The 11,667-nt window shown below is 35.0% G+C and overlaps 1 long non-coding RNA gene across 1 annotated transcript; it reads left to right on the top strand.

Moving 5' to 3' along the window:
• The first annotated feature begins 5,934 nt into the window (after positions 1–5,934).
• LOC126608865 (uncharacterized) lies at positions 5,935–6,635 on the top strand. Its single transcript, XR_007618001.1, has 3 exons — positions 5,935–6,142; positions 6,305–6,386; positions 6,486–6,635. It is a non-coding gene; the product is annotated as an uncharacterized LOC126608865 (long non-coding RNA).
• Positions 6,636–11,667: the final 5,032 nt, after the last annotated feature.

The raw sequence follows: 11,667 nt of genomic DNA on the forward strand, positions 1-11,667 counted from the left end.
TCTGATGGTGAATGAAGTTTCTGACAACGAGGTACTGTCTCATTTGATTGTAGTTCTTACACTTTTCAAATTATGCGATGGTGTATTATTAAATGTTTGGTTGCACATTGATGCATTAGGATCGAGTCATGCGTGTGCCTCTAACTATTGGAACTGCATGATGTGAATGATCTTCCTTGCTGTAAAATCTAGTGCCGTGTTCTTTACAGTGAGAAATGTTGCATCTTTTTTTACCAAAGAAATTGTAGTGTGTTTTCACATAGAAATAATTGAGTTGGAGACAGAAGGGGCGGATGGAACTCATTGGTGAGTTGATTGCACCTTTGAGTACCATCATGGTTAGGCAACTGTCGTAGCTGATGCTCTTAGTCAGAAATTCTTATGATTTTCCTTCTTGGGTTGTTGGGGACCCACTAAGGATGTGAATGGAAATGGGTGAATGCCACCATAGATTTCTGGTACAAACCACCTAATACATGTGGAGACTATGATGACGTTTCGGTATTTGTTGTTTAACTCACTTGTCATATTATCTACCAGTCTGCGAGGACTATACTTTCGACCACATGCCACAATTCTTCATTCTAGACTTCGTTAGACCAATGTCTCAATTTACCATCGATTTCGACCTTGATCTCAGTTTCACCTCCTAGTACTAGAAAGCATTTTAGGCAACTTTGGGTTCTTACTTACCCAACGACACTTTGTATCTTTTCTATAGCAGAGAGGCTATTCAAGAGAACCACTCAGATTCGAAAGTTTTAGTCAGAACCACCAGTCATTCAATCACCCATTAACATCCTATTGAGCGAATCATTACCACCGATGATTGAATATCCTTGAGATTATCGTCCCTGAGTTTATCGTTGTAACAAGTTGTTGTGAAGGTTGGAATGGGGAAAAAGTTTGAGTTCCCGTTTATTAGATTACTTTCAACTACCACCGAGTCGAGTCTGCACTCAACCATCTCGACTTACCACCATAGCATCAAGTTAGGTACTTACACGTATTTTTGCATCAAAGCTACGCAATCACTCCGGTTATCTTGTTTCCTAGCTTTGATGGATTTGTTTGACCCTTAAATTCTCGTGTGTTCACTTAGCTTTCTCGGCAGAGCTGTTCGCTAAATTTGAGAGAAATTTTCAATGAATCAGCTTGCTTAGGCGTTGTGAATCACATTGTTCTGGTTCTCTATGTATTGTTATTTTTTGTACCTCATCGTGATGCGCGTTTCACTTTTAGGTTTTGTGAATTTTTCGTGAAGGTCTTGAGACTAAGTTATTTGTCCTATATCGCATTTTTATTTGCAGGCTGTTGGAGAGTCTTTAACGACTATATAGATCTTGAAAGACGTGTTGCGTTCTTTTGATTTGTGGTTTCTGAATGATTAGAGTTTACATCGATCTCGTTTGGAGTAGTTACGATGATAGTTTTATTTTCAGTTTATGTATGGCACTATTTAAGACTAGGTTAGATAGATTCTATTGGCAGCATTGGTTGGACAGTGGAGTTCTACGAATTGGTTTTTAGATGTTTGATTTTATGATTTGATAAACTGTTTACTTGTGTTGTTGTTGACTTAGGATTAGACATTGGTATGTTTGCACCCTTAGGAAGTTACTACTTGCTTATTGAGACAACAATATGTTGTCGATATTACGGACGGCCAACTGTGATATCGATGGTTTATTCGTTGGGTTCGTTAAGCAAGTGGATAGGTAGACCCGTCTTCGATGGTTGGTACTGTTTAGTTATTGTTGGGGCTCAACCCAAAGACACACATCTGTTCTCGGAGTATGTGACGTTTCAAATGCTTGGGCGAGACCCACTTCCATTTTTGGTTTTTGGTTTCAGTATGAGTTTTTTGACTTCTATGTTAATACATATCTATTTTGACATTATCGTATTATACGTACCTAGTTTTGACCATGCGTTACTATACAATTTTTCGACTTTATATCCTTATAAAGTATGTTTCTACTATTATACTGATGAGGGAAGAAAGTAAGAGTTTGGAGGCATGAAAGAGGATCTGGCAAACCGCTCGCGATAGTGTGGCATATTCTCTTTGATGCAACCACTTTGACTTGATTTCTTCTTTGTACATATTTTCTTTCCTATCTTTAAGTATTTATGTATAGTATGTTATTTCAAATTTTGGGACGAAATTTTCTTAATGAGGGTAGATTGTAACAACCTGTCCCGAAATTTAATAAACGAAAATGTATTTTTATAATTTCACTAAGTTTAGGATATTTCTTTTAATTTTTTTTTTTGGGTCTTAATGTGTGCCCATATGGCCCACTTACCTTGGTGTTATCCCCTCCCTGGCCCACTCTCATCTTCTTTTTTCCCCCTTTCCATGACTCATCTCTCTCTCTCAGCTCACACACTCTCTCTCTCCCTCTACACAACTCTCGGACCTCTCTCTTATATCTATTCTCCGAGGCACCAAAACCCTCCAACCCAAACACTTGGCAACGACAACACCACCACCACCACCCTCAAGCCCTCCCCATCTCGACCTTGGACCACCAAGACACCTACTCTACTTTCCCCCTCATGGACCAGTGTCGCTTGCATTGTTCAAATCGAACTCCGACAAGCTTCGACGTAGTTTGTGGTATCTCCGACCATGGTAAGCTCCTAGAATCCCTTTGATCGTGTTTAGGAATGAGTTTGAGACATTTCTGAGTAGTTTTGTGGTTTTTGGATGAAGAACACTTCGGGAAGACTTTCCCCAGCTTCTGGTGAGATTGTCGTACCTTGCAAACCGTTTTCTAGCCAACTCCGGCCACCTCTCGACCTCTCATTGTGATGAATCTCTTCCTTGTTCTTTGGGCTTCATTTTGATATATTGCACGACTTGTTTTAATTAGGTTTGAGGGTTGAACGGAGCTTGGAAAGCTCTAGCTTCCTTCTCCGTTGAGCTCCAGCTTCCCATCCCAGAACCTAGACAATGCGTGGGCGAACGTGAGCGTAGGTCTTGGCCGGCGCGTGAAGCACACACACCTCCACCAGAGGTATTGTGCTCCGCCGTCGTCCATGACGGCACTGGTGACTTTTCCTGTGACCCAAAATGGCGCGTGGCCATCAAGGTCGCTACCCCGTGGCGGTGCGTGGGGGTACCTGAGGTCCCCTTTTATGGTTTTTGATGTCTTGAATCTATTTTCTGAAATTCAATCGTTATGGCAGAGTTTTATTAATTGAACCCTTTATGTGCTTATGTGCGTTTGTTAGTGGCGTTTCCATCCACCCTTGTTTGCACGGCTCTTCGCCAATGATGTAAGGTGGGTGGACCCCTTCAAAAATGCATATTTTAATGTTAGAAATGCATTCATGAAAAACATGATTTATTGGTTACGTTTTATGAAACGTTTATGAGTAAATTAGTTTCACGCTTTATGAATTATCATGCTTTATCGACTTTACGTTCCTTGTGGTATATGTGATTGATGACTGTATGCATACTTGTGAATGTGGTTTTACGATATGACATTTTAGCTATTGAACTCCAATTTAGATATATATATATATTAGAAATATTATGTTAATGTTTTTATGTACTTAGTGGCTATTCAAATGATCTGTCTACGGGTGAATGTCCTGCCTACAAGCGAATGATACTTCTATTTATGCCTTCGGATGGATGTTGTAGGAGCATACTTGTATATGCCTTTGGTGGGTGCTGTAGGAGCCTACGGGCGATTGATATTTATATTGGCTACGACCGGGTGTTTGGTTGGTGCCTACGGGTGGAAGATATTTATATTGGCTTCGACCGGGTGTATGTTGGTGGCTTCAGCCGGAAGATATTTATATTGGCTTCGGTTGGGAGATGTAATGCCTACGAGCGAATGATTTGCCTACGGGCACATGATGTAGAACCTTCGGATGAATGAAGAAGTGTTCTATATGCCTTCGGGCGATTGAAATAATATTATACATGTATATGCCTTACACACACACACACACACACACCACTACTAAGAACACTATATACGATATATGTTTTATGAAATGTTTTATGGCATGCTAGGGTTTTCGGAAAAACCTATTACATTTATGCTATACAAGTTTTCTAAACCTGCGGGTTAGTACGTTAAAGATTAACTGTTTTGGTAATACTTATATATCAACTTGGTCCACTCATTTTTGTTTTGCACCCCTCAAGACTTAGAATCGAGGCGTACAATCTTGGGGTCAAGACTCTCCCGTATTAGCATCTTCAAGTCCTCTCAGTGTAGGATCCATCTCTTTGTTCATTCAATTTTATATTATTCATCTTTAGTGTCTAGGATTAGTTGTATACTTTGAACACGTTCCATAATTGCATAATCATTGTATTTAAATTTATAAGTATTGTTTATATTTATTATTTCTCATGCATCCTAATATAGCTTTGTCACCTTCGACTATCGGCCAGCACATGCATACCCTGGTGTTTGGAGAATATTAGGATCAGGCGTGTCATGCAAACTAGTTGAAGCCTCATCCTTCACACCACTGTAACATGAAGCTTCTATGCGAAGTTCCAAACTTTAAACGGCAGTGTGAAGTTACAGTAGGTGAAGGAATGTGTCTCAAGCTTGCCACGCCTCTAGTTAACAAACAAATTGATGGACAATAAAAATGACCCGTACCCCCACAACATTGCTTTTTCTAGTTTCTATTTCCCTTTCCTTAATATTGATTTAGGGAAAGGAAAATAGCTAGCTACATGCTCCTAGAATTGTTACCAAAAACCTAATAGCTAGCTACTTGCTCCTAGAATTGTTACCAAAAACCTTTGTCTTCGAAATAAAAATAGTGGGAGTAACATGTGCTATTCCAACCGGTGAAAAAGTACTGTTCATTAACAGTGCCGTTCCGGTTTCATCCTCATTTTCTTCATGGTTTTTCGGCTTTAGTGGGATTCATGATACATGCTGCTCGTGCGTGGCTATCGGCTTTTCTAGGGAAGATGCCGGAACATCTTTCATTTCTCTCTTTCCTCTTCTTTTCTTCTCTCTGCTTTTCCGTCTCTCTTTGTGTTACTCTGTGTTTCTGTGTGTGTCTTGCTGTTTTCATAGCGATTCGATCGTTTAGAAGGGTGGTTGGACTTTTTTTTTCCCGCTGTTTTCCGTGGAGGAATTACAACGGTTTGGCTGCTTTGGTTGGTGTGTGCTGTTATTTTGTGTTTGGTTGGTAAGAAAAAATTTCAATTGGTTGTTGTAAAATTCGATTCTTGCTAAGTGTTCTCTTTATTTATTTTTTTGCTGATTTGCATGTGGATCGTTTGTCTGATTTCGTTTTTGGGTGCGGCAAACCTATATGTTCCAATTTTAGGGTTTTGTTGTGGGAGTTTTGCAAACGCTTTCTGGATTAGGTATATAACTTATCTTTAAGCATTATTTTAATAATTATTGCGTTTTAACTAAAATTGAAAGATTGCCGACGAATGGATATGGCTACGGTTATACAATTTATCTTTAACCTTTTTTTAATATTTTTTGTGTTTTAATTAAAATTTAAGAATTGTTGAGGTAGGGATACGGCTGTGGTTTAAGGTTTAGACTAATTAATTTTATTGTTGTTCAGGTTTTTTTTTTTTTGGCAAATTTTTGGTTTTGGTTTTGGTTGTTCTGATTATCTGTGGTTCGATTTTTGTCCGGAATTTAAAAGAAGAAAAATGCCATGATTAGCCTTTGAGTTTTCTTTGTCTGTTCTGCATTTTAAAGTTTGAATTATGGATTTTTTTTTGTATGTCAATCCTTAAATGATCACTGTATGGATTTTTTTTGTGTTTCGCATATGCCCTTATTGGAATTTTGTGATTTGAGAATTGTAAAAGTTAGTAGCGATTCAAAACCCGTTAAATGGGATGAGAATTAGAGTGATTTGAAATCGGCGAGCAAGGAATTGCAGGTGGTAGTTATAATGATAATGGTGAGGATAGTATGATGATAACATACAAATTCACTACTTTGCACATAGTTGTGAAGATTGCTGTTTTTTTGTTTTGTTTTTTTCCTTTCATTTTGATATTTCATTTTTGTATTTTTGAACAGGTGGTGTTCTGGTTTTTCATTCCTTCTCATCACTTCTACAGGAGGTTAGTTTTCTTTTCTGCATTTAAAGAGTGTTTAAAGAAAAGTTGTAGGTAATTGATTTTCTGCTATAATATTTTGAAATTCCCTATTAATATATATAGTTCTATATATTCTTGGTTTGCATTTATTTACTTGATTGTATTAGTGCTTCCTTTTGTTTTCACCCAGCTACCATATTGGGTTTTGTTTGTTTGGTAACATGGATTGCTCAGGTTAGGTAGCAGAGGATGGAGGTGAGAAATACAATTTGGAAAGATATGCTGAGAGGTTTACAAAACACCTTTGAAGCTGTTGGTGAGGATTGTTCTGTTTAAAAGTAGGAATTTTTTTAATTTTTCGTGTAATCGATGTTTTGTTATGACAATTTATAATGGATTGCTTGGACAAGTACAGGGTTTGGGATTGAAAAGTTGGGAGAGGCAACAGATGGGTTCGGAGAGAGTAGCTTGATTAAAGGGTCTGTGTATAAGGGTTTCATTAATGGAGATTTCTATGGCATCAAGAAGATGAAGTGGAATGCGTGTGAGGAGCTCAAGATCTTATAAAAGTTATTTTCACCTTCTTCTTTTTCCTTTTTTTTCCCTCTGTGTTTGTTTTTTAACTTTTGGGTATTTTGTACAGCTTTCATCTTTTGTTTAGTACACCATTTGTGGACTTAATTTTGGCTGTTTGATAATTTCCTTTCCAAAATTCTGATTATGTTTATAGTTCTGTCAGTCATTACATTCTTTATAAGTACACCGAATTCACATTATATTTCAATAAATTTTAAACGCTTTGTCTACACTCTTAAAAGTTTTTACTTACAAATGTGTTGATATTTGTAATTACTGGATCAAATGATCACCATTCCATTTAACAGAAAGAAAAAAATTCCAACATTAACTATGCTTATCATTCACAGATGTTTGTTTCTCAAGCTTTGTTCTATGCAAATTTAAATGTACTTGACACTCACTTCAGGATCATTGGCGTTGATCAAATTCTTATTATTGGTCATTCAATACCTTTTCTCTTTGCTACGTTTTTTTTTTCACCCCTCATAGAACTTATTAACTTTGATATGCGTCAAGTTATTCCTTGCTATAGAACCCACCTCAACTGCTTTCAAAATAATCAGATGCTCTTTTACATCATTATGTGAATTATTGAATTTTCTCAAGAAATTGATTTAATTTTTTTATATTTAGGCAGCCAAGAGAAAAGGGATTGACAAAGCAGAAAGTTTTAGAGAAAGTTAGAAAGCGTCATGTAATAATCGTGAATGTATTTTGGTTATTCTTCTTTTCATAGGCTCATAATGCAGTGCTTATTTTGTGGTTTACAAATTTTTTGAAAGGTATTAAGATAGCTTCTGTTGTCAAATTTTCCTTCCTTTTTGGTTAATGTTGGGAATAATACAGGTAAAAAAAAAAAAACTGCATGTTTCAAGGGAAAAAAATACACTAGCGCACACTTGGAAATAGCTGGAGGTATTGGCAAATCTCACTTTGTATATAAATGCTTCACAATTCATGGAAAACCACATGACTCCTGAAAATGATGGTAGCAAATATGATGTATTGAGACTAATATTTTAATAACATGTTTCTTAGGGTGTAAGAGTTATGCCAGTATGTGTAGTTTACCTTGGGTGTGGATTGATGGTTGTACACACATTACATTTGTGTTACAATACTTAAAAATAACACCTTATTTCGTGGATGAATTTACTTCTACTCTTGGTTTAGGCATTGAACCTGATACAATCTTAACATATATATTGATAGACTCTATCTGTTTCATTTTCTCCACACTTCTGTCTAACTTCTTCTTGAGTGATAGTTTAGTTAATTTCTTATTACTTTCTTGCAGGTTACATACTTATAGCTTATATGAAGTAAGAGTTTCTGGTGATGGGAATTATCAGGTATCTGCAATAATGAGAATGCAAAGTAATAGGTTTGTCATTTTTTATTTATATTAATTTCTTATTGGTTTGTAGATTAATAATTACGCGACTGATTATATTTTATTGTGTTAATGTATAGCAAAATAGAGTGAGAGTGAAGAATGAATAAGGGTAAGATTTTCAAGCTATCCAAGGGCTTTAGTATAATAAACTGTCTCGACAATTTTACCTGTTTTTTTCCTATTTACTTTTAAATTTTTTTAGCCTCTCAAATCCATTTTGTGCATTAGTTTTAAATTTTCGCTTTAATCTCATTAGGTTGATTCTAATTCAATAAATTTATGTAACAAACAGTTTTCTATTAGAAAAATAATTGACCTTTGAATAGAAGCTGTAGTCTTGCTTGATATTACTAGACTAGCAGGTCAAAAGATCAACCATTTCCTATATCTGAATGTTGATTCCTCTCTATTAAACTTAGAGTAATTCCTTTTTATTTTCAAGCCTTGAATTTTATAAACTATTACATTTTTAAAAGTGTAAGTTGATGATTACATCTGTCCAATTCATGAAAAAAAAAATTAAATTATCATTATGAATCCAGCCGAATGTAACCTTCTCATTCCCATTTCCCAACATTTAGAATAATTTTTTTTTTCATGCATATTACCATTCTTCATTCTAGATTTGATTCGCTTAGTATTAAAGCTGATGCAGGGATTAATATCTCATTGTACCACTGCAGCTATTACCACAGTTGTCACAATTGCAGAGATTCTCAAAAACAATAGATTTTCTGTTGAGAAAAGTAAGACATCTACTTTTATTTTCCCCCTTTCAAAATGAAACAATCAAATTATTAAGTTTACTTATATTCAACAACCTGAATACAGAAGTCATAAGATCAATTTTTAACATAAAAGATGACTAGCGAGAGACCAGTCCAAAAGGCCAAGTTATTCCAATGTGATACTCTAATATCAAATAGATATTCATTTATCCTCAATATACAAAATGAGTTCCAACCAATGTTTTAAAAAACTAACCTCGGGGGCGCCTAGGGCGCCTTTGAGGCTGGGCGCGAAGGCTAATGCCTTTGTTTTGCTGGAGTGGGCGGAAGGCATAGTTGGAGCCGCCTAGGCGCGCCTCAGGGGATTTTTTATTTTTTTACTCCCAACCCATTTTGGGTAGGGTTTTAACTGCCTCATAACTCTTTCTTGCACTATCGTCTCTCTGCCTTTTTCTGATTTTTATTTTTTTTATATAATGGATGTGTGTGCTGTCTGCGTGCATTGTTATATATATATATATATATATATAATATAATATAATATAATATAATATATGTGTATATATATTTATAATATATGTGTGTGCTTAGGGTGATTATTTATTAATAATCTTTTTTAATATAATATATGTGTATGCTCAGTGTATATATTAAAACATTTAGGTCCCGTGAGGCTTCGTCTCACGCCTCACGCCTAGGCTGGGCTATCCCTTGGACGCCTCACCCACGCCTCACGTTTTTAATACATTGGTTCCAACTCATTCTAAAATGTCTGTTTACATTTCTTTAAAAAACTAAGTAAGATGTTATTAGTGAAAGGATGTGGTTTAGAGTAGACATCCTTTTCATTCTACCAATACAGTTATCATTTCATGTCTGCGTTTGCATCCTTTATAGTATAAATTTCTTCATATCTAAATTCATTGCATTTTTTTTTATTTTGCCTAAGCTGAGAGAACTTATTGGGAGGAGAAAAAGAAAAGGTAGAGAGTATATTTTTTTTTGTAAAGATTGTTGCCGTTAGAATCTATTATTTCTCTTTCACTCTATTTACAGATTTATTTGAAAACTTGCAGGAAGAAACAATGAGGTTGTTGAAGTGCAGAATGAATGTTTACTCTACTACTAGGCTGGACCACCTGGTGAAATTTTCATTTCGAGATGTATATATGTGTTCGTGACTTTTTTATGCTTCGGACAAAATTTGAGTTTTAACATTACAACTAAATGTCCATAGACATTTACTCTACTACTAGGCTGGATCACCTGGTGAAATTTTCATTTCGAGATGTATACATACGTTCGTGACCTTTTTATACTTTGGACAAAATTTGAGTTTTAGCATTACAACTAATGTCCATAGACACATGATGCAAATTGGGCATGAATGTCACATTTAAATTGGCATGAGTTAAGGTTTAAAATGTAAATTTACAGCGGCTATAGAATTTCTTGGATCTCACCAAAACAAAAAAGTTTGTCCATGCAATCTGAGAATGAAATTTTCAGCTGCGATATAATTTCTTGGATCTTACCAAATAGTTTATGGGATGTGAATATTTTCCATTTTTAGCTTATCTTTGAGTAAGGAATTTTGATGAATTTATAATTACTCCTCTGTTTTTTGGTGTTTTGAGGCGATTGGAGCTAAAGATGGAGAAGTTTTTGAGACTTTTAGACTTATTGGACCTCTCAAGGTTGATGTGGTAAGGAGTTTATGGAGTTACACGTATAGTAGTCAAATTGTTCTCTATGTTCTGTAGAATATAATTTACTGGTAATACTTTATGCTGGTATGAGTTACAACTGTTAATTTTACTCTGAGTAGGAATTTTTGAATGACAAACTGCAAGAAGGTTTTCTTAAATGAATACGATGTACCATGAAACTAGATGAAGTTTATGGTCTTATATTCTTTTTTCACAATATCGTTATAAGTTTCTATAACACTCATTGGTTATTTAAACAGCATCTGATGGCAAGAAATGAAAATGTAATGAGTGTGGAATATCATGTTTATGACGTCTTACTGATTAAGAAAAAACTTTACATGTGCAATTATTAAAAGATATCTAATTGCGTAACAATCAGTTTTTTCGGCTAGGTTTTCAAGTTATTTCACGATTCTCTCTCTCTCTCTCTTCTCTTTATTTTTTTTAATTACATGTAATAGTTTATGGTCAATGTGATTCCATATCTATTTGATTAATTATATTCTTAGATTACGTAGGAAGAGTAGCAAGTAGCAATGATGATGCCTTTTAAGTCAGTTACTCTTCTTATTACAGACAAAATCATTGAGATAATAGCCTTGCATATAACATCCTTTCAGAATCAATCCATATGTCCATATTGGTAAGCATTGTTTGCCTATTTTTCTTTTATTATATATTTTCAAAGTGTAGTATTTTGACCAACAATTTGTTATTACAAGGGAATTAGATTTTTTATACGTAAATAACTTTTTTAAAGTGTTAATTAAAATGGTTAATTGATGGTTATTACTTACCTTGCATATTCTTGCTTATTATTTACTATGCACATGCATATTCATGTTATACTAAGTATAATGTTCACTGTCATTCACTTATTTACCGGATATTTAACAATATTTTTTTCTTTCCATTTTTTTCTCACGCTGAAGTGTTAAGCAACAAGCAATATAAACTTACACAAATTTGGTTTTTTCATTGTTAATCTACTGATGCTAGGGATAATTTGAGCTTTTACATTCTTTTGAACATTTTTCATAGTTAACTTGCAGGATCACTATCATTGTACACTTTTCCGCAACTGTTTGTTATGTCTTTCTCCCTTCCTTTGTGTAATTTTAGTCAATTGAACTACTCTTTTTAACTTAAGATTGAACTGAAGTGCTAAGAACTTAGTTAAAT

The sequence above is a fragment of the Malus sylvestris genome, chromosome 16 (genome assembly GCF_916048215.2).
Source record: "Malus sylvestris chromosome 16, drMalSylv7.2, whole genome shotgun sequence".
In the NCBI taxonomy this organism is placed as follows: domain Eukaryota; kingdom Viridiplantae; phylum Streptophyta; class Magnoliopsida; order Rosales; family Rosaceae; genus Malus; species Malus sylvestris.